The sequence below is a fragment of the Trachypithecus francoisi genome, unplaced genomic scaffold (assembly GCF_009764315.1).
Source record: "Trachypithecus francoisi isolate TF-2019V2 unplaced genomic scaffold, Tfra_2.0 Lachesis_group11, whole genome shotgun sequence".
In the NCBI taxonomy this organism is placed as follows: Eukaryota; Metazoa; Chordata; class Mammalia; order Primates; family Cercopithecidae; genus Trachypithecus; species Trachypithecus francoisi.
In genome coordinates this window covers 21,625,961-21,653,678 of record NW_022681456.1, presented here as the reverse complement: position 1 = coordinate 21,653,678, position 27,718 = coordinate 21,625,961, and the positions used below count along the sequence as shown (strand labels likewise).

General features: G+C 41.8%; 1 protein-coding gene across 22 annotated transcripts in view; it reads right to left on the bottom strand.

The window, feature by feature from the left end:
* ATXN2 (ataxin 2) overlaps positions 1-27,718 on the bottom strand; it is a 159,732-nt gene that overhangs the window by 79,867 nt on the left and 52,147 nt on the right. The gene's annotated exons all lie outside the window — the stretch shown is intronic.

The following is a 27,718-nucleotide window of genomic DNA, read 5'->3' as shown; positions in this document are numbered from 1 at the left end:
TTTCTATCAATGCATCAGAAATAACTCTTTTATTTATTTTTTCTCTTTTTTCTTTTTTGAGATGGAATCTTGTTCTTTCACCCAGACTGGAGTCCAGCAGCACCATCTCAGCTCCCTACAACCTCCACCTTCCAGGTTCAAGCAATTCTCCTGTCCCAGCCTCCCGAGTAGCTAAGATTACAGGCGCCCACCAACAAGCCAAGCTAATTTTTGTATTTTTAGCAGAGACAGGGTTTCACCATGTTGGCCGGGCTGGTCTCGAACTCCTGACCTCAGGTGATCCACCCACCTCGGCCTCCCAAAGTGCTGGGATTACAGGCGTGAGCCACCATGCCTGACCTAAAATATCTCTTTTGTTTAATGGATGTACTAATTAGATACATCTTCCGAATACTTGCAGCCAAATATATGTGGATTTTGTTTTTAACTTTCCATATTCATGTCTATGTGCAGTGGTCAATATCCAAGAAAACTCTTGCCATTAATAAAGTAAAGCCATTCTAAGTAGTTTAACCCCTCCCAGAACCCACTTCTTCATATATAACCACTCTGCTAAAACTTCAGGCCCTACAGTATTACCTGTCTCAGAAAGTTCAGGTGGCAGGCGTATCTGGACTTCCTATTAACACACTCTCACTTTGTGTCCTCTTCTCTTCTACTAATGTTACTGAAGAGTACTGATTTATGAAAGCAAATGTAGCATCCACATGTTTAGCTGACCATACTGCTGTCTAGCAAAGGAAATTTTCTCTAGTTGGGAGTTAGACTCAGCTAAATAAAGGACCACTGGGCAATGACGGCATTAGGAAATGCTCTGTAGATATAGGTTTGCATTTAAATGACTGGACCCATAGGGTACCACCTACTACGAACTAAGGAGTAATACTTCTGCTGATCTGGCTCTGCTGAGGAATTAAGCTCTCAGTCACTGTTTCCTCCCAGTACTGCAAGTTGCCACTAAGAGGAGGAAGCGACGAATCAACAACTAAATACACAATACTCCTAACAAGAGGTTATTCCAGAGGAATTTTTTATTTGGCAATGCTTCTATAACTGTCATTGTCTCCCTAATGGGCAAAGTGATGCCAAAATAAGAAATTTGAGCCAGCAAATGTAAGCATGGAACTTCAAGCCTAACTAATTCTAACCTCTTCTTATCCCAAACTAGGTGTGGGTAAGTATGAGTGTGTGTACCTGTACATCAGGAAATAAAAGCATCAATCCCTTAGCTGCCAGCTCCACCAGCAGCACTACTCCCACTGTTAGCAATTCTAAGAGCCAAGAGTGTGCTGAGGGAGTTCCCCAGAGTAGCAGGACTCAGATGGGGGTGGAATGGAGCATTCACTGGAAATGGCTAAATTTTGGAAAATCTCCGTAAGAGATTCCAAGAGACTAATGCTATCTTACCAACACCTCATCTTTGCTGAAAGCTACTGATGGCACTAAAAATCTGACCTTATTTGATACTAACCTGAATCAAGTCCTACTCTACATTATCTTAAAGTTATGTGGATTGTTGGCAAAAATTAATTTAGCCATGTGTATTTTCAAGAATGTAAAATGTTCCAAGAAAACATCAAATAATAACCTACCTTAAGATCCTGAAATTCCTTTAATTCTTACAACACTAGACAAAAAACTATACTACAGGAAAATTCCAAACCAGTCATATTATCTTCTGGAAGAAGCAACAGGACTGTTCTTTACATGTAAGATCCTGTCAATGTTTTAATCTTACTAGTTTTTGAAAAGCACACATTTAAGTAAATAAAGCATTTATTTAGATAGAAGCTCAGCATCAAAGACAATACTCTTTTGATTCAAGAAATTAAAGCTCAAAGCAGTTAGAGATTTTCATAGAACCATATAAATGGATATTTTTTCTCACTACAGGATATGTATGTGTGTGAAAATATTTAGAAAATCTTGAGTCAAGCTGTCTTCAAATCAAAAGATCCCAAATTTACATACAAAGCAGCTTAAATATGTTTTTATGATATTATAATAAACGAATTTCTTTTTTTTTTTTTTTTTTGAGATGGAGTCTGGCTCTGTCGCCCAAGCTGGAGTGCAGTGGCCGGATCTCAGCTCACTGCAAGCTCCACCTCCCGGGTTCATGCCATTCTCCTGCCTCAGCCTCCCGAGTAGCTGGGACTACAGGTGCCTGCCACTTCACCCGGCTACTTTTTTGTATTTTTTAGTAGAGATGGGGTTTCACTGTGTTAGCCAGGATGGTCTCGATCTCCTGATCTCGTGATCCACCTGTCTCGGCCTCCCAAAGTGCTGGGATTACAGGCTTGAGCCACCGCGCCCGGCCTTTATAAACGAATTTCTAAAAGGATCCCCAAGTAAGAGCCAGTGTGGAAAAGCAAGCAAGCATCTAAAACTTCAGTGGCCCAGGCTTTATTCCACTGACCACAATTAACAGCTGTGTTAAGAGGACATTATTAATAAATCTATTTTTCTCAATGCTACATTTTAATCTTAAATTTTCTGTTAACAATACCAAACTTTAAAAAAAAAGTATTCACAAGTTATGTAACAGTCTGGTCTGGTTTTGAGACAGAAATGCGGAAGGGGAAAACACAGAAGTGTGATTCTATATAGAATAATATTCCTTGATTTTAAAATTTCACCAAAAGTAGCTCTTTCTAAAGATGAGTTAAGACTTAGAGGAAGATGTGCAGAAGTGGAGAGTTAGTACAAAATGAGGCTGTAGCATCAGGATGCTGAGGAAAACCCTGGCTATATAAGTAATGCATTTCAGGTCAACACTGCATCATCAGCTAGAAAGGAAGCAAGATCTGGGTATCCATTCTGCACTATTACCAATATCCACTATTGTAAATTCTGATTTGTTTTACAATGGTTACAAGTCTGGATTTTTGTTTCTATTTCTTAAATTTTTTTTTTTAAGAGATGGGATCTTACTCTGTCACTCATGCTGGAGTGCAGTGCCTCAATCACTGCAGCCCTAAACTCCTGGGCTCAAGCACTCCTCCCACTTCAGCCTCCCAAGTCACTGAGATTACAGGCATGAGCTGCCATGCCCAGCAAGTCTGGATTTTAAAAAAAACATTGTTGGTAGTAAATAGTACAATGTTGTAACCAGGATTCCTGCAAAGTTCAGAAAAAACAACTGGCTCTAATCTACAGGCAACTGTGGGAATTTGCATGCAGATTTTACCAATGCCCTAAGTCAAAGTATATTAATTTTCCATCATCCCCTATGGTGAGAAACAAAAGCACTGTAAGAACAAGATGCAAGAATACAAAGTGACTATTAGAAACGTGTTACCTGTTTCTGAAGGAACTACAGGCATAGAGAGAAAAAAGGAAAAACATAAAAACCATCAGATGAGGCCGGGCGCGGTGGCTCAAGCCTGTAATCCCAGCACTTTGGGAGGCCGAGATGGGCAGATCACGAGGTCAGGAGATCGAGACCATCCTGGCGAACACGGTGAAACCCCGTCTCTACTAAAAAATACAAAAAACTAGCCGGGTGAGGTGGCGGGCGCCTGTAGTCCCAGCTACTTGGGAGGCTGAGGCAGGAGAATGGCGTGAACCCGGGAGGCGGAGCTTGCAGTGAGCTGAGATCCGGCCACTGTACTCCAGCCTGGGCGACAGAGCGAGACTCCGTCTCAAAAAAAAAAAAAAAAACCATCAGATGAGATGATAAAGAATTAGTTTTCCAACTTATAAAAGCCTCTAGACTAGCAGGCGATGTTGGAGGAAGGAATGAAATTGTATTACCTCCACCCCCTGTATCCCACCTCCATGCTACCCCCATAGCAGTGGGTTCTCAACACCTTCCCTTCTGATTCTGGGCAGAAACCCAGTCATTTTGGGCCAGTGATGCCACCTGGTGGTGGTCATAAAGAAATGTCTGAACCAATGTGTGAACCTCTTCTGAGTGTCCCCAGCCCCATACTCAGGAAACAAGAGTACATATTCAGCTTCTCAATCTTTCCTCTTTTACCTAGGAGCCAATAATGCCTCTGAAAAACCATTCAAACTTGTCTGAGCATCTCTTAAAGCGCCAGAATAATGGTCAAATAACTAAAATGCTAGTGTTTAAACATTAGAAATAAATATAAACTTAAATGTATAAAAACTATAAAATGGGCCGGGCACAGTGGCTCAAGCCTGTAACCCCAGCACTTTGGGAGGCCAGACAGGCGGATCACGAGGTTAGGAGATCGAGACCATCCTGGCAAACACGGTGAAACCCCATCTCTACTAAAAAATACAAAAAAACTAGCCGGGCGAGGTGGTGGGCGCCTGTAGTCCTGGCTACTCAGGAGGCTGAGGCAGGAGAATGGCGTGAACCCGGGAGGCGGAGCTTGCAGTGAGCTGAGATCCAGCCACTGCACTCCAGCCTGGGCCACAGAGCGAGACTCCATCTCAAAAAAAAAAAAACTACAAAATGACATAAAATTGGATGAAATAGTCATTAACATCAGATTTAACATCAGAAACCCTCAAATGTGCTTCCAGAGAAGCCATCAAAATCCTCAGCTACCCATTTCAATTCAACTAAATCAGCCTTTTCTCAAACATCCAAATTCTAGATAAACCTAAAAAATCATATTGTTTTGATCAATTACTATTCTTGCGGCATTTTCAACAACTTTTTAAGACAGTTTCTCATTATGTGTCATCAGTTATATGTGGACCAATCTATATACTATATAAAGTATCAGTATATAGATTGGTATCAGTGGGTGACAACCTGGCAACTGGGACTACTTAGTCATTTTTAGCACTTACTGAGTACCTACAACGCACTCATAAGTCTGGACAAGGCAGGGATTCACATTTGACTGATACAATTCCCAGCATTTCCTGTAGGAGCTCCTGGGTGTGAGAGATTAGTTATAGAAATGAAGCAAATCTTTTAGAATCGAATACAGTGAGTGCTACAATACAATTAAGAACAAAGTTCTGAGGAACAAAAGTTTCTGGCTTTCTAAAGTGACAGTGACAGCCTATCAGCAGCAGCTGATCGAGGCCTTCAAGAACACAAGAAGAAAATAAGAAAGGGGAAGTAAAATGATTCCAACATAGACTGGAGTGGCATTAAAAATGTGTGTATAGGCGGGCGCACAGTGGCTTACACTTGTAATCCCAGCACTTTGGGAGGTCGAGGCGGGCGGATCACCTGAGGTCGGGAGTTCAAGACCAGCCTGACCAACATGGAGAAACCCCCATCTCTACTAAAAATAGCCGGGCATAGTGGCGCATGCCTGTTATCCCAGCTACTCGGGAGGCTGAGGCAGGGGAATCACTTGAATCCGGGAGGCGGAGATTGCAGTGAGCCGAGACTGTGCCATTGCACTCCAGTCTGAACAACAAGAGGGAAACTCCATTTAAAAATTAAATAAATAGGCCGGGCGTGGTGGCTCACACCTGTAATCCCAGCACTTTGGGAGAATGAGGCAGGCGGATCATGAGGTGAAGAAATCGAGACCATCCTGGTCAACATGGCGAAACCCTGTCTTTACTAAAAATACAAAAATTAGGCAGGCATGGTGGTGCATGCCTGTAGTACCAGCTGCTCAAGAGGCTGAGGCAGGAGAACTGTTTGAACCTGAATTGCTTGAACTACTAGGAAGGCGCAGGTTGCAGTGAGCCAAGATCGTGCCACTGTACTCCATCCTGGCGACAGAGCAAGACTCTCAAAAAATAAATAAATAAATAAATAATATGTATATAAACATTTTCTGAATTGTACACAAGACCACAGGCTGCCCCAGGGAAGTGGGACTGGGGGTTAGAGGGGAGATTATCTTTTCATTGTATACTCATCTGTTCTAACTGCACTGTATACTACGAGCATATACTAAACATCATGTATTATACAGATTATATTAAAGACTATAATACTGAAGAATAACATAAACAAGTTGGGGATAAGAAACACAGTAACGGTGCAGGATGTATGAATTGGAACAACAAAACCAAGGGCACAGGTGGAGCCACGCTCCTCAGGCTAGAATGGGGTACGGGTATGACGACAAAACAGGACTGTGGGGAGCCTCCAGATTAGGGATTCTTAGCCTTTTTCTTAATACATGGGCCCTTTGACATTTTAGGGAAGACTATGTAACCGTATTCAGAATGTACTTAAATTCATAAAATACACAGGAAATCAAATGAGAACAATTAACAATGAAATGCAGTTATCAAAAACTAAAAAAATCTGTTGGCATAGTAACATACATGCTTCTTAATTAAAGCATTAAATATTAAGACCTAGTAACAGGTTTAATAACTCTATAAATTCAAAGAGGTGATGAACATACATAATTATTTGAAGCCGGGTGCAGTGGCACATGCCTATAACCCCAGCTACTTGGGAGGCTGAAGTGGGAGGACTTCCTGAGCCCACGAGTTCAAGGCCAGAGTGGATAACACAGCAAAATTGTGTTTCTAAAAATAATTTGAGGCTGGGTACGGTGGCTCACACCTGTAATCCCAGCACTTTGGAAGCCAAGTCAGGCAGATCACTTGAGGTCAGGAGTTGGTGACCAGCCTGGCCAACATGGTGAAACCCCGTCTCTACTGAAAATACAAACATTAGCTAGGCATGGTGGTGTGCACTTGTAATCCCAGCTACTCAGGAGGCGGAGGCAAGAGGATCATCTGAACCCAGGAGGCAGAGGTTGCAATGGACTGAGACTGCACCACTGCACCTCCAGCCTGGGAGACAGAGCGAGACTCCATCTCAAATACATATATATATAAAAAACAATTTGAGATATCCATAACATCAAGCAATATGAAATTAACTGAGTTCTATAGGTGCTTAAGTCATAAATACTGCTAACACTAGTGTTTGTTGCCTGTATTTTTAAATGGGAAAAAATGCTAAATTTCACTCGAAGGTTAGTGTAAATAAAGATGTAAATTCCTCTTCATCCAAGGTCATCAATGCCCTGAATTCTCTCCACAAATTCTTTGAGAATCCACAGATCCAGGTTAAAAATCCTGCCTCTTTGTACTGACAAGCAGGAAGAAAGAGCCTCTGCCATGAATAAAGCAAATAGGTGAGGGACTAGAAGGAGTGGTCATCAAGGTTGCAGAAACAGGTTTAAGGGAGGGGAAAAAAAAAAAAGTCTGCTGAGCTCTCCTGAGACAAGAGCTGGAAACCCTACATTCCTAACTAATCAGCCCCCCAGTGGGACTTTCTCCAGCCACACCCAGCAGGCTGGATTAGGACTAGACAGAGTTTAAGATCTCAGAGGAACAGAGAGCACTGTGAGGGGCAAGAAGAGAATAGAAGTGTAAAGTTTATAGCTGTGGTCAGAGTAGACCTTGGAAGGCATTCTGGAAGAGAAGCAGTCCCTTCCGAGTGATGACACAGTCATGAAAGCAGGATGCTACAACGCCGTGGAGGTGAAAGGGACGCATGGAACAGAACTTAGGAGGCTATGTTTCCTAAAGAATAGTGTTCTCCAAATGATCCATTTGAAAATAAATTATTGCAACACACACTACAGTCGTCTTTCATTATCTATGGGCGATTGGTTCTAATACCCCCTGGGGATACCAAAATCCATGGATGCTTAAGTCCCTGATACAAAATGGTATATAGTATTTGCATACTCTCGCATACTTTAAATCTCTAAGTTACCTACAATACCTAATACAAAGTAAATGCTATGGAAACAGCTGTTGTACTGCATTGTTTAGGGAATAATGACAAGAAAAAAAAGTCTGTACATGTTCAGTATAGATGCTTTTCATTTCCCATATAATTTTCTTTCTTTCCTCTTTTTTTTTTTTTGAGACAGTCTCACACTCTGTTGCCCAGGCTGGAGTGCAGTGGCACAATTTCAGCTCATGGAAACCTCTACTTCACAGATTCAAGCAAATTTCTTGTCTCAACCTCTCGAGTAGCTGGGATTACAGATGTGCACTACCATGCCCAGCTAATTTTTTGTACTTATAGTAGAGCTAGGGTTTTGCCATGTTGGCCAGGCTGCTCTTAAACTCCTGACCTCAGATGATCCACCCACCTCAGCCTCCCCAAGTGCTGGAATTACAGCTGTGACCCACAGCCCCAGCATATTTCCCATATATTTTGGATCCATGTTTGGTTGAATTCACAGTGTGTAACACATGGATAGAGAGGGCTGACTGTATCTGTAAACTAACATTTGAAGACATCAGTGTCCCAGCCACAAAACTAATAAATGAATGATAATTACAATTTTAATCATTGTCTATGGTACCATGCCTATGTAAGAGGAAAAAAAAAATGTTCTTCCCTGGTTTAGGAGTATAAAATTGGGTCTAGTGAGTATAAAAATATATTTTAAAAGATAAAAACATAAAAATATAGTAAATACAAGTAAATTAAGTTTAAAAATATAAATATTTCAGTGGTGGCTCACACTTGTAATCTCAGCACTGGAAGGCCATGGCGGGTGGACTGCCTGAGCTCAGAAGTTCGAAACCAGCCTGGACAACACAGCAAAATCCTGTCTCTACCAAAAATATAAAAAATTAGCCAGGCGTGGTGATGCACACCTGTGGTCCTAGCTACTTGGGAGGCTGAGGTGGGAGAATCACTTGAGCCTGGGAGGAGGAGGCTGCAGTGAGCCAAGATCTGTATTACCACACACCAACCTCAGTGACAGAGTGAGACCCTGTATATAAAAAATACATATATGTAAACTTTTCAAAAATCAATCAAAGGAATACATGTATGTTGAACACCTAGTAACTGTAAGTCACTGTAATATATACTAGACACCATGGTTGGGGGGACATTTCCTTAATTCTATAAATTTGTTTTCTGAACTCCAGAAAAGTTTAATGCATTGGGAGAGATAAAATATACCGGCAAAAAGATACTACACACTGCTTCGTAAAGATGAGTGTTTGATACATGACGGAAAGCACTGGTTCTCCAACTGTACTTCATGACATCCTATGATGTCTTCAGGGCACCCCAGAAGACAAGGGAAAACTGAGTAGGTAGGGAGCTAGGACACCACTAGCTCTTCTTCCAACCACGCTTGTTTTAACTAAGAGTCAGCATGGGATCTCATCAGAGGGAAATAACTGACCTATTCTATGCTAAAAAGAAAATATTAAAGTCTGGGCATGGTGACTCACACGTGTAATCCCAGCACTTTGGGAGGCTGAGATGGGAGGATCACTGGAGCCCAGGAGTTCAAGATCAGCCTGTGCAACACAGTGAGCTATCTGTCTCTACAAAAGCTAAACTAAAAAAACAAAAAAATTAGCCACGTAGGGTGGTGCATGTACTTGGGAGGCTGAAATGGGAGAATAGCTGGAGCTCACGAAGCAGTAACCCATGATTGCACTACTGCATTCTAGTAGGGGTGACAGAGAGAGACCCTTTCCCAACAAATAAATACATACAAATATAAATTAATTTAAAATGTAAAGTTTAATAGCCATTGTTATAGGCAATAAAAACAAACCACAATGAGCAGGAAAGGTGAGAGAAGACTCTAAAAAGGACAGATGTGGGCTTGGTTTTGAAAAAGTATCTAAAACTCCAGTTAATAAGGTAGATTCTTGAAGTTAGGATTAAATCCAGGAGTAAAAGAAGAAGGCACAGGCTGGCCGCGGTGGCTCACACCTGTAATCCCAGCAACTTGGGAGCCCAAGGCAGGTGGATCACAACGTCAGGAGTTCGAGACCAGCCTGGGAAACATAGTGAAATCGTCTCTACTAAAATTACAAAAATTAGCAGGGCATGGTGGCACACGCCTGTTGTCCCAGCTTTTTGGGAGGCTCAGGCAGAAGAATCACTTGAACCCGGGAGGCAGAGGTTGTGGTGAGCCAAGATCGCGCCACTGCACTCCAGCCTGGGCAACAGAGCAAGACTCCATCTCCAAAAAAAAAAAAAGAAGGCACAAAGTTGGTGATGTCTAACACACAGAACATGCCACAGTAGGTCAATAGTGGATTAACATTGGGAAATAATGAGAGATAAGGTTGAAAAAGAGAAGTTCCACTGGGAAGAGCCCTGTATAGCATCCCAACTTTATTCTGTAAGCAATAGTGGCCACTGAAGATTTTGAGCAAGGGATAAGATGATCTAATAAAGCAATGTCTAAGAATTTCTTTACGTCAATGCGCAAGACTGACTGAAAATGAGAAATCTGGCAGACAAGTTGTTTAGGAGATTATAACAGTATTTGCCTTGGTGGAAGAAAACAGGGACCACCCTTATTTTCTATTTTCACTGTTAAATCTTTTGGTATACACTTTTTGAACTTTTTACCATGTGTGCATATATAATTTTTTAAAATAAAGTTGTAAACAGAAAAAAAATCTACAATGAGATACTACTTCTTACTCTCCCACTAGGATGGCTATAATCAAAGAGACAGACAATAACAAATGCTGGTGAGGATGTGAAAAACATAAGAAACCTCATACACTGCTAGTAGGATTGTAAAATGATATAGCTACCATGCCCAGGAGACCAGCCTGTGCAACACAGTGAGACCTCACCTCTATTTTCAAAAAAATAATAAAAAGGAAAGAAACAGCCCAACAGTTACATAAAAGCTTCAACATAGATTTAGCATATGAGCCAGCAATTATCTTGCAGGTATGTGTATGTATGTATGAGTATGCATACACATACATCCCCATGAAAACTGAAAACCTATGCCCACACACAATTTTTTTTTTTGAGATGAAGTCTCACTCTGTCACCCAGGCTGGAGTGCAGTGGCATGATCTTGGCTCACTGTAGCCTCTGCCTCCCAGTTTCAAGTGATTCTCTGCCTCAGCCTACCTAGTAGCTGAGATTACAGGTGCACGCCACCACACCCAGCTAATTTTTATATTTTTAGTAGAGACGGGGTTTCGCCATGTTGGGCAGGCTGGACTCAAACTCATGGTCTCAAGTAATTTGCCGGCCTCAGCCTCCCAAAGAGCTTGGATTACAGGCATGAGCCACCACACCCAGCCCACACAAAAACTTTAAAAGCCACTGTTCATAGCAGCATTACTCGTAAGTCAAAAGGTGGAAACAATGAAAATATCCACCAACTGATGAATAAACAAAATGTAGTGCGCCTGTGTACCTGTACAATGGAATATTTGGCCATGAAAAAGAAGTACTAATACATGCCACAACACGGAAGAAACATACTAAGTGAAACAAGCCTATCATAATATATATGGCTGGGTGCGGTAGCTCATGGCTGCAATCTCAGCACTTTGGGAGGCCGAGGCGGGCAGATCACTTGAGGTCAGGAAATCGAGACCAGCCTGGCCAACACAGTGCAACCCTGTCTTTACTAAAAACACACAATTAGCCAGGTGTAGTGGCAGAAGCCTACAGTCCCAGCTACTCAAGAGGCTGAGGCAGCAGAATCGCTTCAACCTGGGAGGTAGAGGTTGCGGTGAGCAGCGATCATGCCACTGCACTCAAGCCTGGGCAACAGAGTGAGACTCTGTTTCAAAAAAAAAAAAAAGAGGCTATATACGATTCCATTAATATGCAATGTCCAGAATGGGCAAACCTATGAAGACAATAGATCAACAGTTGCCTGGAGCTGCAGAAAATTGAAACAAACAGAGAGGAACTGCTAAGGGGTTCAGAGTTTCTTTTCAGGGTGATGAAAATGTAAATTGATTGTAGTGATGGTTGCACAATGCTGTGAATATATTTTTTTTAAAAAATGGGCTGGGAGCAGTGGTTCACACCTGTAATCCCAGCACTTTGGGAGGCTGGGGCAGGAGGATCATTTGAGGCCCAGAGTTTGAGACCAGCCTGGGCAACATAATGAGACCTCATCAGCACAAAAATTAACAATAAAAATTAGCCAGGAGTGGTGATGCATGTCTGCAGTCCCAGCTTAATCAGGAGGCTGAGGTGAGAGAATCGCCTGAACCCATGAGTTTGAGGTTATGGTGAGCTATGATGGTGCCACTGCACTCCAGCCTGGACAACAAAATGAGACCCTGTCTCAAAATAGAACGAAAAAAAAACATAATTTTCTCCCTATCTCAAATGAATGATTAAATTTTCTAGCACTATGATAAAGTGAGATAAAATAAAAAAAAATCCCTAAGAGAAAAATATGTACTGTTTAAGTAATAAAAACCAGTATTTATTTTCCTTACTAATAAATTCTGTTTGTGAGAGGTACAAATTGGATTCTTCAGTTAAAATTCAAGGGAAAACATTTATAAGATAAGATACATCATCTTAGTTTGACTAAGCCCACTAAATAAGAAAAAAGGCACTGCAATTAGTAACTTTTCTTATTGTTATTGAGACAGGGTCTCACTTGGCTCACCACAGCCTCAATCTCCCTGGGCTCAGGTGATCCTCTCACCTCAGCCACCTGAGTAGCTGGGACTACAGGTGCACAACACTGTGTCTGGCTACTTTTTGTATTTTTTTGTAGAAACAGGGTTTCACCATATTGCCCAGATGGTCTTGAACTACTGGGCTCAAGCAATTCATCTGCCTTGGCCTCCCAAAGTGCTGAGATTACAGGAATGAGCCACTATACCCAGGCAGTAATTTTATGTTTTTAAAGCAATTTTCTTAAGCTCTAAATTAGCTAACTTAAAATTCGAACTAAAAATTGTTTAGAAATGGTATCACTTAAAACGGTGCTGCATTTTACTTCAAAATCAACTAAAAAATAAAAATAAAAAATTCAAACTTACTAATGAGGTTCCTCTGAAAGCTGAGTGAAGATCAATAGCCCAGGCTCTACAGAATCAAAAATACATCAAATTCTACAGCAAAGCCTGAGTGGTGCAAAACTAACAAGAACAAGACAAAATACGGAAATTCACTTCATGAGGTTTGCTGTATTAAAAAAAAACAAGGTGACAGATTCCACGTATATAATACTAGATTGCTGATTCCCACACTATCGCCTAAAAAGATCAAAAGAAGTTTTAGAAAAGATTCCAATACAAAGATACTGCCTATGGGTGAACATTCTGTTTTCATTTTCTCCATTAGGCTTCTGGATCAGGATCTATTTTAAGTGGGGAGGAGGAGGAAAAGCTACCTGAAAGAAATTTCTGCCATCTCAAAATATGAAATTAGCCTAGGCCTGGTGTGATAGCTTAAGCCAGTAATCCCAGCACTTTGGGAGGCTGAGGCAAGAGGATCACTTGGGCTCAGGAGTTCAAGACAGCCTGAGCAACATAGTGGGACCTTGTCTCTATTTTAAAAAGAAGAATTCTAAAAATAGAGATAGAGAGTAAAAGAGACAAAGAGAAACAAGGAGAAATTAGTCCAATCATTGAGCACTTCTTTATAAAAAGTACTATTTTCAGCTCAAAAATTAAAAAAAAAAAAAAAAGAAAATGATTCTGTAGAAGAACTAAGACAAAAAAAAGTAAATTTAGAAATGTTCAAGAATCAAAAAAACAGAACTTAGGAACTGAAATGTCAATACTATTAGCGAAGAATAGTAGTCTTTTTTTTTTTTTTTTTTTTGAGACGGAGTCTCGCTCTGTCGTCCGGGCTGGAGTGCAGTGGCCGGATCTCAGCTCACTGCAAGCTCCGCCTCCCGGGTTTACGCCATTCTCCTGCCTCAGTCTCCCGAGTAGCTGGGACTACAGGCGCCCACCACCTCGCCCGGCTAGTTTTTTGTATTTTTTAGTAGAGACGGGGTTTCACCGTGTTAGCCAGGATGGTCTCGATCTCCTGACCTCGTGATCCGCCCGTCTCGGCCTCCCAAAGTGCTGGGATTACAGGCTTGAGCCACCGCGCCCGGCCGAATAGTAGTCTTTTTATAACAACTTATTCTCAAACCTATGGCAAAAGTGTTCAGAATTAGGTTAAGGAAAAGTCAGTAAAATGAAACGAATTCCAATTCTTACAGCTATACAAGTATCTTGTTTCCCTGGCAAATATGTAAAACATTTTATAGATTTGGATTCTTCTCTAATAAAAAACAGAACAACTATTCAAGTACACATGCCCACTTAATATTCTTTCCCAGGAGTATGAAACAGAAATAGAACAAAGTAGAAATTAAACTGAGATAATTTATCCACATTCCTTCTCTTGCTTTATTACTAGTTTTAATATATCTGCTATGCATAAGACTCCATTGAGACCATCCAAGGCAAGAGAAAAAAAAAATACTAAAACCAGACAGTAAGTATATTAGCATCACACAACCCTGCCAGTAAAGTCTTACTGAAAATGTCCTGGAAACATATGAGTTACTTACCTAAAAAAGAGTTTAAGAATGCTACTTGTTTTACTTAAACTATCCCACTAGCAGAGTGTTAAGTGTTTTGCAACTCCCTCAGTACCACTAAGTAGTATTAATCTTTCTCACATTTACCATTCAGCACCAGCTGATAGACAATCTGAATTTCTTAAAAATAAAATAAAAATAAACTGCACTTCTCAAATCATTACAAGTGAGGAGGGCCACCTTTTCTTATGTTCATTGGCTATTTTAAAAACTTTTTTTCTACTTTTCCCAGTTAGTGGCATGTCTTTTTAAATGTACAGGTACTTTTGGACACATCTAAGTTTTTTTGTTTTTGTTTTTTGAGATGGAGTCTTGCTCTGTCACCCAAGTTGGAGTGAAGTGGCACAATCTTGGCTCACTGCAACCTCCCCTTCCCAGATTCAAGCAATTCTCCTGCCTCAGCCTCCTGAGTAGCTGGGATTACAGGCATGTGTCACTACGCCTGACTAATTTTTTTCTATTTTTAGTAGAGATGGGGTTTCACCATGTTGACCAGGTTGGTCTCAAACTCCTGACCTCAAGTGATCCACCCGCCTTGGCCTCCCAAAGTGCTGGGATTACAAGCGTGAGCCACCACACCCAGCCTAAATCTTTACTTTTTTAATAATCAAACATATCAATCTTTTATGATTTTTTTTTGCTCTGGCAGTCATGCTTATAAAGTCCTTCTCCACTCAAAATTATACAGATTCACAGATCTGCTCCAGTGTAGTTTGAGTGTTGTTTTGTTTAATTACAGTTCTCTCATTAATCTATTTGATTTTATTTATCAGTGTGAAGTAGGAATCTAATTTGTCCCCAATGTCCCAGAATCATTCACTGAATAATCCACCTTTCCTCCAGAATTAAAGTGCTATGTTTATTGTATATTAACAAAATACCACATAAATTCAGTTTTGGATTCTCCATACGTAGCCACTATGACAGTTATGTTTTCCTTTTTTTGAAACAGGAGTTTTGCGCTTGTTACCCAGGCTGGAGTGCAATGGCGCAATTTTGGCTCACTGCAACCTCCGCCTCCCAGGTTCAAGCAATTCTCCTGCCTCAGCCTCCCGAGTAGCTGGGACTACAGGCATGTGCCACCACGCCTAGCTAATTTTGTATTTTTAGTAGAGACGGGGTTTCTCCATGTTGGTCATGCTTGTCGTGATCTACGCACCTCAGCCTCCCAAAGTGTTGGAATTACAGGCGTGAGCCACCGCGCCCAGCTGACGGTTATGTTTTAATTCTGATATATTTTAATATTTGGTAGGGCAAGTCCTCCTTTATGACTCTTGTCGAAAGAAATTTCCAAAATTCTTCTGTTACTACACATCATCTAATAAACTTTAGAAATATTTTGTCAGTTTCTACAAAAACAGAGATGTGTGTGTGTGCGTGCGTGTGTGTGTGTGTGTATAAACATAATTTTCTTTTTTTTTTTGAGATGGAGTCTCGCTCTGTCACCTGGCTGGAGTGCAATGGCGTAATCTCAGCTCACTGCAATCTTCACCTACAGGGTTCAAGTAATTCTCCTGCCTCAGATTCCTGAATAGCTGGTACCTGCCACCACGCCCAGCTGATTTTTGTATTTTTAGTACAGACAAGGTTTCACCATGTTGACCAGGCTGGTCTCAATCTCCTGTCCTCAAGAGATCAGCCCACCTCGGCCTTTCAAAGTGCTGGGATTACAGGCGTGAGTCAACACACCCAGCCAAAACTGAATATATTTAGAGATTTCTTTGAGGAAAACTGACAACGTTGTAGTATTAAATAATTCCATTCAAAGTATGGTATGTTTCTCCATTTAGCCAAACATATTTTTATTTTTCCTTTAGTAGTGTCTTCATAAATCTTCAGTTTATCCCCATGTCCTATGCTTATTTGTTTTTGTTTTTGAGACACAGTCTCGCTCTGTCACCCAGGCTGGAGTGCAACACAGCCATCTCGGCTCATTGCAACCTCCGTCTCCTGGATTCAAGCGATTCTCCTGCCTCAGCCTCCCAAGTAGCTAGGATTACAGGTGCCCGCCACCCCACCCAGGTAATTTTTGTATTTTTAGTAGAGCCGTGTCGGCCAGGCTGGTCTCCAACTCCTTACCTCAGGTGATCCGCCACACCAGGCTGGTTTGTTTTTGAGACAAGGTCTTGCTTGTCACCCAGGCTGGAGTGCCGTGGCACAACCACAGCTCACTGCAGCCTTGACTTTCTGGCTGCAAGTGATCCTCTTACCTCAGCCTCCCAAGTAGCTGGGTCTACAGATATACACCACCACACCCGGCTAATTTCTGTACTTTTTGTAGAGACGGGATTTCGCCAAGTTGCCGAGGCGGGTCTTGAACTCCTGAACTCATCCTATGGCCTCAGCCTCCAAAAGTGCTGAGATTACAGGCATGAGCCACTGCACTTGGCCTATTTCTACACTTTGGATTCTGCTCCCATGTATCTTGAATCAACCTTACTCTTATTAGTACCAAACAATATTTTTTTATTGTCTAAATAAAATTCTATTTTATGTTAGAGGTTTTTCTTTTTTTATATTTAATAAACGAAGTTATTGTTTTGACTTTGGCAAACATGTGATAGGGCAGAGAATTTCTACATACTCTAAAAAATATAAAACATAACTTGAATAAATGGAAGATGACCATATCTTCATAAACAAGTAATAATTTTCTACTGTGTACCACCAACTATTCTGTTTAGCTTTCCATCACATAGTTCCATTCCACCTATTTCTTTCTTTTATCTCAGTAATCTCTGTACTGCCTCCATACTGGCCTCAATAAATGCCACTCTCCATTTACTGCTTGGCCCCAGAATGAACACATATCTGTGTCTTAATAAACCACAGCAAAGTTGAGGCTGTAAACTTTCTAATGGGTCAGTTTTAAGAGGAGAATATTGTACCACTGAGAGTTCTAGCTAGCTCACTAGAATGACAACTCCCAAAGTCCATGGCCCCAACTCAACCTCCTTTCCTGCCCACTGATCTGGACCAACCTAGCTACAAGACTACCTGCGTATCCATTATTTCATCTGTCTATGTACCACAGGGCACCTCAAAGGAGAGGCTATCCATTCCGATCACTTGCCCAGCTTTAGTGCTGCCTGCCTGCCTGCCACATCTAGAGCCTACTGCATGCACTCCTAGCTACAAGGATGTGCCTACTTAGCTGCAGGGCTGTGGCCTACCTGCCCTAGTCCTAGTAAAGCACCATCCATGAATGAACTTGAAACACATTTAGACTTCTCAGGCCCCAAGGCTTTCTAGGTCATATCCTGCTCTGCGATCTGCCTCTTCATTACATGACTGATAAAGCATTTCTAATGTCACACCCTTCTGAAGAGATCCCTGTTTGTTACTCGTATTCTGTTACTTAACACAAAGAGCTATCAGACCAAAAAGACAACCATATGAGAACACAACAGCACAACACCAGAATAAAACAATCTGTAGAATTTTATTTCTCACTGTTCTATAATTACACATTCATACTCCAACTTCTTCCAACTACTAAAATCTACACAATTCTTTTATTTTTTATTTTTATTTTTGAGACGGAGTCTCGCTCTGTCGCTCAGACTAGAGTGCAGTGGCATGATGTCAGTTCACTGCAACCTCTGCCTTCTGGGTTGAAATGATTCTCCTGTCTCAGCCTCCTGAGTAGCTGGGATTAGAGGTGCACGCCACCACGCCAGGTTAATTTTTTTTGCAAAATCTACGGAATTATTTGCATCGCTAACTCCATTTGATATCACGCAGTTCAGTATTCCACTTTTCTTGAATTCATTCACGTGCTTTTGTATCTCTAACTCTAAAAATGCTTAGAATAGAGTACGTGGCGTACATGAACTCCCTGAAGAAACCGTGAACACCATGAAAATTACATATAGTGTGGGCACAGTGGCTTGCACCTATAATCCCATCACTTTTCAAGGCCAAGGTAGAGGATTGCTTGAACCCAGGAGGTAAAGGCCAGTCTGGGAAACATAGTGAAAACCAGTGTCTAAAAAATATTTTAAAAATTAGCCAGGCATAGTGGTGCGCACCTGTAGTCCCAGCTACTTGGGAGGCTGAGGTGGGAGAGCTGCTTGAGCCAGGAGGTCGAGGCTATAGTAGGCCATGATCACACCACTGCATTCCAGCCTGAGTGACAGAACATGACCCTGTTTCTTTAAAAAAAAAAAAATTAATTTTCAAAAGAATTACATTACATGCAAAATCTACATGTGTGGTGTAAATTTTTCTAGGGTGAGGCTATACAGTTTCACTAGGTATACAGTTTCACAAGGTTCTCAAAAGGGACCCAAAATAGATGCTTATATTTCTCTGTACTGTACATAGCAACAAGCACAGCAAGGAACACATCCCACAGAGCTCTCTAAGTATCTGTTGGATGACTATATATGTAAGACCACTTATAGCTATGCTTCTACAAAAGTGTATTAAGGCACTGAATTTCATTTATTCAAACGTATTTATATTGAGCCTGTACTATGTGCCAAAGCACTATACCAGACCATGAGAATAAATAATAAAGACAGTATCACTGTCTTTACTTTGAGCATAAGGAACTCAAAGTATAACAGGGGAGACAAGCACATAATTTTAATACAACATGGAATAAGGGCAATGATATACACATGATAGGAAGGAACTTGTGTGTGGTAGCTGGCAGTGTGTAAGTGTCATGTGGCAAGAGCAGCAGGCAAAGAAACAGACACTGGGGACACACATCTAAGGGGTGTGTGAAGGAAAAGAAGCCCAGGAATGAGGCAGGGAAGGAATGATCAATAAACATAAAAAATACATAAGAGCAAATTCTGAAGGAGGGTGAAACCAACATTTAAGTGCAGCAATAAAGACAGAAAAAGATTCCACAGGACCTGGCGATTAGAGGTTAACAGTAGCCTTAGGCAGGATAATGGCTAGAAGAATTCAGGATTAAAAAGAATCCTTTTGGGCCGGGCGCAGTGGCTCACGCCTATAATCCCAGCACTTTGGGAGGCTGAGGCAAGTGGATCACGAGGTGAGGAGATCGAGACCATCCTGGCTAACACGGATGGTCTCTACTAAAAATACAAAAAATTAGCCGGGCGAGGTGGCGGGTGCCTATAGTCCCAGCTACTCGGGAGGCTGAGGCAGGAGAATGGCGCAAACCCAGGAGGCGGAGCTTGCAGTGAGCCGAGATGGCGACATTCCACTCCAGCATGGGTGACAGAGCGAGACACTGTCTTTAAAAAAAAAAAAAAAAAAAAAAAAAAGGCCGGCGTGGTGGCTCACGCCTGTAATCCCAGCACTTTGGGAGGCTGAGACGGGCAGATCACGAGGTCAGGAGATCGAGACCATCCTGGCCAACACGGTGAAACCCCGTCTCTAATAAAAATACAAAAAATTAGCCGAGCGTGGTGGCAGGCGCCTGTAATCCCAGCTACTTGGGAGGCTGAGGCAGGAGAACAGCGTGAACCCGGGGGACGGAGCTTGCAGTGAGCTGAGATCCGGCCACTGCACTCCAGTCTGGGCAACAGAGCCAGACTCCGTCTCAAAAAAAAAAAGAGGCCGGGCACGGTGGCTCAAGCCTGTAATCCCAGCACTTTGGGAGGCCGAGACAGGCAGATAACGAGGTCAGGAGATCGAGACCATCCTGGCTAACACGGTGAAACCCCGTCTCTACTAAAAAATACAAAAAAGTAGCCGGGTGAAGTGGCGGGCGCCTGTAGTCCCAGCTACTCGGGAGGCTGAGGCAGGAGAATGGCGTGAACCCAGGAGGCAGAGCTTGCAGTGAGCTGAGATCCGGCCACTGCACTCCAGCCCAGGCGACAGAGCGAGACTCCGTCTCAAAAAAAAAAAAAAAGAATCCTTTTTAGGATGAGCAGGAAGCGAATAGGTTTTCAGGCTAAAAGGAAAGATTAAGTAGAAAGGGGGATGGTGAAGAGTCCAGAAACAGCGAAGTGGTATAAAAGAACAAGGAGAAAACAAGATGGCTGGGCGTGGTGGCTCACGCCTGTAATCTCAGCACTCTGGGAGGCCAAGGCAGGTGATCACTTGAGGTCAGGAGTTCGAGATCAGCCTGGCCAACGTGGTGACACCTCGTCTCTACTAAAAATACAAAAATTAGCCAGGCATGGTGGCAGGTGCCTATAGCCCCAGCTACTCAGGAGGTTGAGGGGGGAGAATCCCTTGCACCTGGGAGGTGGAGACTGCAGTAAGCTGAAATTGCACCACTGCACTCCAGCCTGGGTGACAGACGGAGACTCTATCTTAAAAAAAAGAGCGAGGAGGTAGGTAAAAGGGAGAGAGTCAAGGGCATGATTGAAGAAGTTGGCTTAAAAATTGTCTCTACTAAAAACAGAGGAAAAATAATAATGAGGCCGAGTGCGGTGACTCATGTCTGTAATCCCAGGATTTTGGGAGGCCAAGTCTTTTGGAAGACTCTTAGGCCCAGCAGTTTGAGACCACCCTGTGCAATGTGGGGAAATTCCATCTCTACAAAAAATATAAATATAAAAAATTAGCTAGGCATAGTAATATGCACATATAGTCTTAGCTATGTAGGAGGTTAAGGTGAGAGGATCACCTGAGCCTGGGAAGTCGAGGCTGCAGTGAGCTGTGATTGCATCACTGCACTCCAGCCTGGGCAACAGTGCAAGACCATCTCAAAAAAAAAAAAAAAGATGGCACGGAGGAGGAAGATAAATTTGTAGATAAGGAAGGGAATGGTCAGTTGATGGAGATCTTTTCCATTAACCAATCTTTTCCTTATATGATTTTTCACTAAATGTGACAAAGAATCTGTTAAGCAAAAGTAATTCTTCAGACTAAATCCAATTAGAATGGTCATGAATAAGGAATCGCAGGATATTATACAGTATTAGAATCAAAGCATGCAATTAGTTATAAGTTTAAAGGACAGAGCATGTTCTGTGTTACTTCACCAAAGCCAGTATAGCATGTAAATAGCCCTAAATGCAGCGGAAAACATGATTTAGGCCAAGGGCTGGCAAACCTTTCTGTAAAGAGACAGTCAAATTTTCTGGCTTTGCAAGCCCTACAGTCAGCTACAACTACTCAACTCTATGGCTACAGCCATGAAAACAGCCATAGATAATGCACAAATGCATGCGCATAGCTATGCTACAATAAAATTTATTTACTGATGGGTAGATTTGCTGACCCCTATCATCTAGGCTGAGAATACTACTAAGAAAATGAAGCAGTAGGAAAAAGTATGAGGAACAATGGAATAAGGAAACAGAAGTAAAGCCATAGTTGAGTTGGAGTAAAGAGAAAAACATGAATAATGGTGCAACAGGAAGAGCAGAAAGAAAGTGAAGAAAAAAAAATAGAGGAGAAAGGAATACTGGAAATGGATGGAAAATCAAGTAAAAAACAAGCAGAGATAACAGGACAATTCCAAAGGTACATGAACACAGAGCCAAAAGCGGCTGATAAGAAGTTCTGGCAAAATGAAGAGAATCTCAGATATGTCTGCACTGGAATTCAAATAAAGGATAAATACAAACTGATTTTCCAATGATAATCTGATGGTCTCCTCTAATTATGAATGTGCCAAGGGGACTCTCACAGCTCATAAGACGTAAAGCTACTTTCAGTTTGTCAGTAAATCAACTAGAACATGTATAACATTCAAGCGACCAAATGAAATTTATTCATCGTACCGTAAGAAGTCACTATTTCTAAGCCTTTTACTCATTTGCATATATGCATGAGTATAACTTTTAAACTTTATTAAAATCAATGATGTGAGCATCAAGAACTTAAAAGTCACACTGACCTTACTCATGTTAAAAGGTTTCCCCAGCAGTGGCTCACGCCTGTAATCCCAGCACTTTGGGAGGCCGAGACGGGCGGATCATGAGGTCAGGAGATCGAGACCAACCTGGCTAACACGGTGAAACTCTGCCTCTACTAAAAATACAAAAAATTAGCCAGGCGTAGTGGTGGGCACCTGTAGTCCCAGCTACTGGGGAGGCTGAGGCAGGAGAATGGCGTGAACCTGGGAGGCAGAGCTTGCAGTGAGACAAGATCGCGCCACTGCACTCCAGCCTGGGCGACAGAGCGAGACTCCGTCTCAAAAAAAAAAAAAGAAAAGAAAAAAAGGTTTCCCCAGCAGCCGGGTGCAGTGGCACTTTGGGAGGCCAAGGTGGGGGGATCACGAGGACAGGAGTTTGAGACCAGCCTGGCCAATATGGTGAAACCCCGTCTCTACTAAAAATACAAAAATTAGCTGGGCATGGTGGCAGGCGCCTGTAATCCCAGCTACTCCGGAGGCTTACGCAGAAGAATCGCTTGAACCTGGGAGGCAGAGGTTTCAGTGAGCCAAGATCATGCCACTGCACTCCACCCTGGGCGCCAGAGCAATACTCCGTCTCAAAATAAAGGTTTCCCTGGCCGGGCATGGTGGCTCATACTTGTAATCCCAGCACTTTGGGAGGCCTAGGCAGGTGGATCATCTGAAGTCAGGAGTTCAAGACCAGCCTGACCAACATGGAGAAACCCTGTCTCTACTAAAAATATAAAATTAGCTGGGCATGGTGGCACATGCGTGTAATCCCAATTACTTGGGAGGCTGAAGTAGGAGAATCACTTGAACTCAGAAGGCAGAGGTTGCGGTGAGCGAAGACTGCATCATTGCACTCCAGCCTGGGCAACAAGAAAGAAACTCCGTCCCAAGGAAAAGAAAAAAAAAAGGTTTCCCCAAAAATAAAGTCAAAGATTTAAAACACACACACACACAAAATCTTGAACAACATAATAGTCTGCATCTTGTATTTCTTGAGTTTTTTTTTTTTTTTTTTTTTTTACTTTTAGTTTTAGTTTTATTTGTGGAAAAACCCTTCAACAACCATGCAACTTACTGGCTGGGCGCAGTGGTTTATGCCTATAATCCCAGTAATTTGGGAGGCCCAGGCGGGTGGATAACTAAGGTCAGGAGTTTGAGACAAATCTGGCCAACATGGTGAAACCCCACCTCTACTAAAAATACAAAAATTACCCAGGTGTGGTGGTGTGTACCTGTAATCCCAGCTACTAAGGAGGCTGAAGCAAGATAATCGCTTGAACCCGGGAGGCGGAGGTGGCAGTGGGCCAAGATCATGCCACTGTACCCACCCTAGGCAACAGAGCAAGACTCTGTCTCAAAACAAACAAACAAACATTAACTCGACTTATGACAACTGAGATAAACAACAAACCAAACCACATAACTTATGTCACTGCAGTATAATGTTAAGAACATGAGTTAGAGTGGAAAAGCTAGATTTGTGTCCTCACTTTAGCAAGTTTCTTAAATATGCCTCTGTTTCCTTATCTATGATGTGGATAATAGCTGTACCTGCTACAGAAACAAGTTGTGATGATTATGTGAACAAGTGTAGGCAAATCTGTTAGCACAGAGTCTGGTACATAGAATATGCACTCAAATTGCAGTAATATTATCAACCTTAAGAATTTGACAGCACTATTACAGAAGAGAATTATAAGATAAAAGCTCAGAAACGAAATCAATTCCTAACTTTTAGGAAACTAATCATTCACCCACCTCTATTATAAAAAACACTCAATCCATCTATCCATTCAAGATGTAGTAAAGTACTACCAAATGATAACAGCAGAGACTATTTCAGGCAGTTGCCGATTCTGAGACAGAAAGGGGACTGTGAGGCAAGAAAAAAAAAAGCACAAATTCTTTTTTTATTCTGTCGCCTGGGCTGGAGTGCAGTGGTGCGATCTCGCAATCTCTGCCTCCCAGGTTCAAGCAATTCTTCTGCCACAGCCTGCCCTTGAGTAGCTGGGATTATAGACATGTCCCATCATGCCCGGCTAATTTTTTAATTTTTTAGTAGAGATGGGGTTTCACCACATTGGCCAGGCTAGTCTCGAACTCCTGACCTCAAATGATCTGCCCACCTTGGCCTCCCAAAGTGAGATTACAGGCGTGAGCCACCACACCTGGCCTAGAAAGCACAAATTCTCAAGGCCACAGAATAGAGCCACTCCTGGGATCTCATCACATGAAACTCATAGCTCACACCCTTGACTGCCCAGAGCCTCACCTAGCTAATTATAATTAAACCAGGATCTTTAGAAGTGAAAACATTTTTAAAAACTCCCTGTGTGACTAAACGTGAACCCAGCATTAAGAAGCATTGATTAAACCATACATTCCTTTACTTTGGGAGTAATCTGAGTAAGTCTCTAACACAAAATAATAAAAATCCAGATGCAGTACTAAATGCCTTAATTTTGTTATTAATGAAACCATGCAGCCTGGCCAACATGGCAAAACCCTGTCTGTACTAAGAACACACACACACACACAAAAATTAGCAGGGCATGGTGGCATGTGCCTATAATCCCAGCTATTCGGGAGGCTGAGGCAGGAGAATCGCTTAAACCCAGGAGGCAGAGGTTGCAGTGAGCCGAGATCGCACCACTGCACTCCAGCCTGGGCAACAGAATGAGATTCCATCTCGAAAAAAACAAAAAGAGAGAGAAAATCATGCCAATTAATAACTCTAGGCCGGGCGCGGTGGCTCAAGCCTGTAATCCCAGCACTTTGGGAGGCCGAGACGGGCGGATCACGAGGTCAGGAGATCGAGACCATCCTGGCTAACACGGTGAAACCCCGTCTCTACTAAAAATACAAAAACTAGCCGGGCGAGGTGGCGGGCGCCTGTAGTCCCAGCTACTCAGGAGGCTGAGGCAGGAGAATGGCGTAAACCTGGGAGACGGAGCTTGCAATGAGCTGAGATCCGGCCACTGCACTCCAGTCCGGGCGACAGAGCGAGACTCCGCCTCAAAAAAAATAAAAATAAAAAAATAAAATAAAAAAATAACTCTAAAACAGATTTCTCCATACTGATTGTACTTCCAAATTAATACTTTTCTTTTTTTATAGAAGAGAGCAATTTCTGCCTGGATAGTCTTAACTTAGTTTAAGAGACCTGCAAAGTCCTAAACACATGACTTAATACTATTTTCAGGATACTATACACTGGACACAATTGTATAATTCACTAAAGCACTCTAAGTTTTGAAATAGATACCTGGCCAGGCGTGGTGGTTCACACCTGTAATCCCAGCACTTTGGGAGGCCAAGGCAGGCGGATCTCGAGGTCAGGAGTTCAAGACCAGCCTGGCCAATATAGTGAAACCCCATCTCTATTAAACATACAAAAATTAGCCAGGCATGGTGGCACACACCTCTAGTACCAGCTACTTGGGAGGCTGAGGCAGGAGAATCGCTTGAAACCGGGAGGTGGAGGTTGTGGTGAGCTGAGATCAGACCACTGCACTCCAGCCTAGGCAACAGAGCGAAACTCCGTCTCAAAAAAAAAAAAAGAAAAGAAGAAATAAGATACCTGAAATTACTCCATTAGTAGATGTCCTCATCAAGAAAACTAATTTCGTAATATATAGCAAAATATACCCATCCCCTTATGAGTATAGTGAGATTTTCAAAGTTGTCACTCTGATCTATATTTTCTTGCCTTTCTATAATGAACTAAAATTATCTGAGAAATGAAGACATAAAGTAATAAAAATTTAATGACATTAATTTTGAAGAGGAGCAAGGAATGGACCATCATAAACATCTCAAAGTGATATTCAGTCTTCCACATTTGGGAAATACCAATTCATCATAAAAACAAAAAGACAATGCATACTGTAAATGGCTATTAAATGACCTGATACCCAACAGAGTAGGGAACCTTTTTTTTTGTTGTGGCCAATACTCTTTCTAGAGTGATACGTATTAAATTCAACTAAAATTTTATCTTCCAAAATCAATTTTTGAATTTATAACAGTGGAATATTTCAATAGTATAAGTACAAATAATTTAGTACTCATAGGCATAAACAGAAATCAACTCCAAAGGTAGCTGCTAAAAAAAGACTTGGTTCTTTGTATGGGATGCTGAAGGCCTCTTAAGACAAAGAGTTGTGAATCAAAGACAAGGACATTTTAGAAGATTCAAAAACAGAACACTGTGCTTTCATCAGCATATCAAGACAGTTAAAGAATACTCAGTACTATTAGCCTCTGAAAAAGCAAGCCAAGAGAAAGACTCCTAAGTCTAAGAGAAAGAATCCTGGTATATTATTATTTCCACGTAACAGTGTAGAAGAATCAGCCCAACGATAAAAACAGCTTTTGGTATAGATTTGAATACTGAAAATCAAATTGCACTGAATTACAATTTACAACAGAATTAAATATTTCACTACAGAATTTGGCATATACAAATAAATAAAAGAATTTTAGAACCGGCTGGGCGCAGTGGATCATGCCTGTGATTCCAGCACTTTGGAAGGCCGAGACGGGCGGATCATGAGGTCAAGTGATCGAGATCATTCTGGCCAACATGGTGAAACCCCGTCTCTACAAAAAATACAAAAATTAGCTGGGTGTGGTGGCACACGCCTGTAGTCCCAACTACTCAGGAGGTTGAGGCAGAAGAATCGCCTGAACCTGGGAGGCAGAGATTGCAGTGAGCTGAGATCGCGCCACTGCACTCCACCCCGGGGACAGAGCAAGACTCCGTCTCAAAAAAAAAAGAATTTGAGAACCAAGTTCAGGATTGCCCAGAAGTGCCTTGCAACATGTTACTGAACACTCAATAATGCTTTGCAAATGAGTAACAGGAATTCCCACTTTGTTCGTCAATGGACACTTAAAAAGAGACTAAATTTTTAATATAACCACATAATCACTTTTAATTTCTCAAAATCTTGCCTCATACTCTATTTTTTTAATATACATGTTCTACTTCTTTACCCTTTTTCATTTTCATTAGACAACTGTTTTCTACCAACCGTTCTCTACCTTTCTTCCTTAGCCCTATGCTTTGATTTCTTTCCAGATTTACCACATGCCCACTTATAAACGAAAGCATTGTAGGACAAATGGGACAAGAAATCTTCAGTTGAATATAATCAGTAGCGTTCTTGACCACAAAACTCTAGAAAATGCTTTACAAACTAATTTTTTAAGAGATCACAAAAACTCTATTTTTCTCTAAAGTTCTAAATGTTTTCCAACAAAAATGCATTAAAATTCCCATTTTTCTAAAAAATTGCCTTACTTGGGTTACTCTAGAAAGCAGATATTTCTTTTTTCTTTTTTTTTTAAACGGAGTCTCACTCTGTCACCCAGGCTGGAGTGCAGTGGTGTGATATCAGCTCACTACAATCTCTGCCTACTGGGTTCAAGCAATTCTGTCTCAGCCTCCCTAGTAGCTAGGACTACAGGTGCACGCTACCACTCCTGGCTAATTTTTATATGTTTAGTATGTTGGCCAGGCTGGTCTTGAACTCCTGACCGCAGGTGATCCACCTGCCTCAGCCACCCTAAGTGCTGAGATTACAGGAATGAGCCACCATACCCGGCCCAGATATTTCTTTAAAAAAAGTTTGTAACAGCACTGTGGAAATCTATGCTTGAATAAATTTAGTAAACCATGAGGCATATT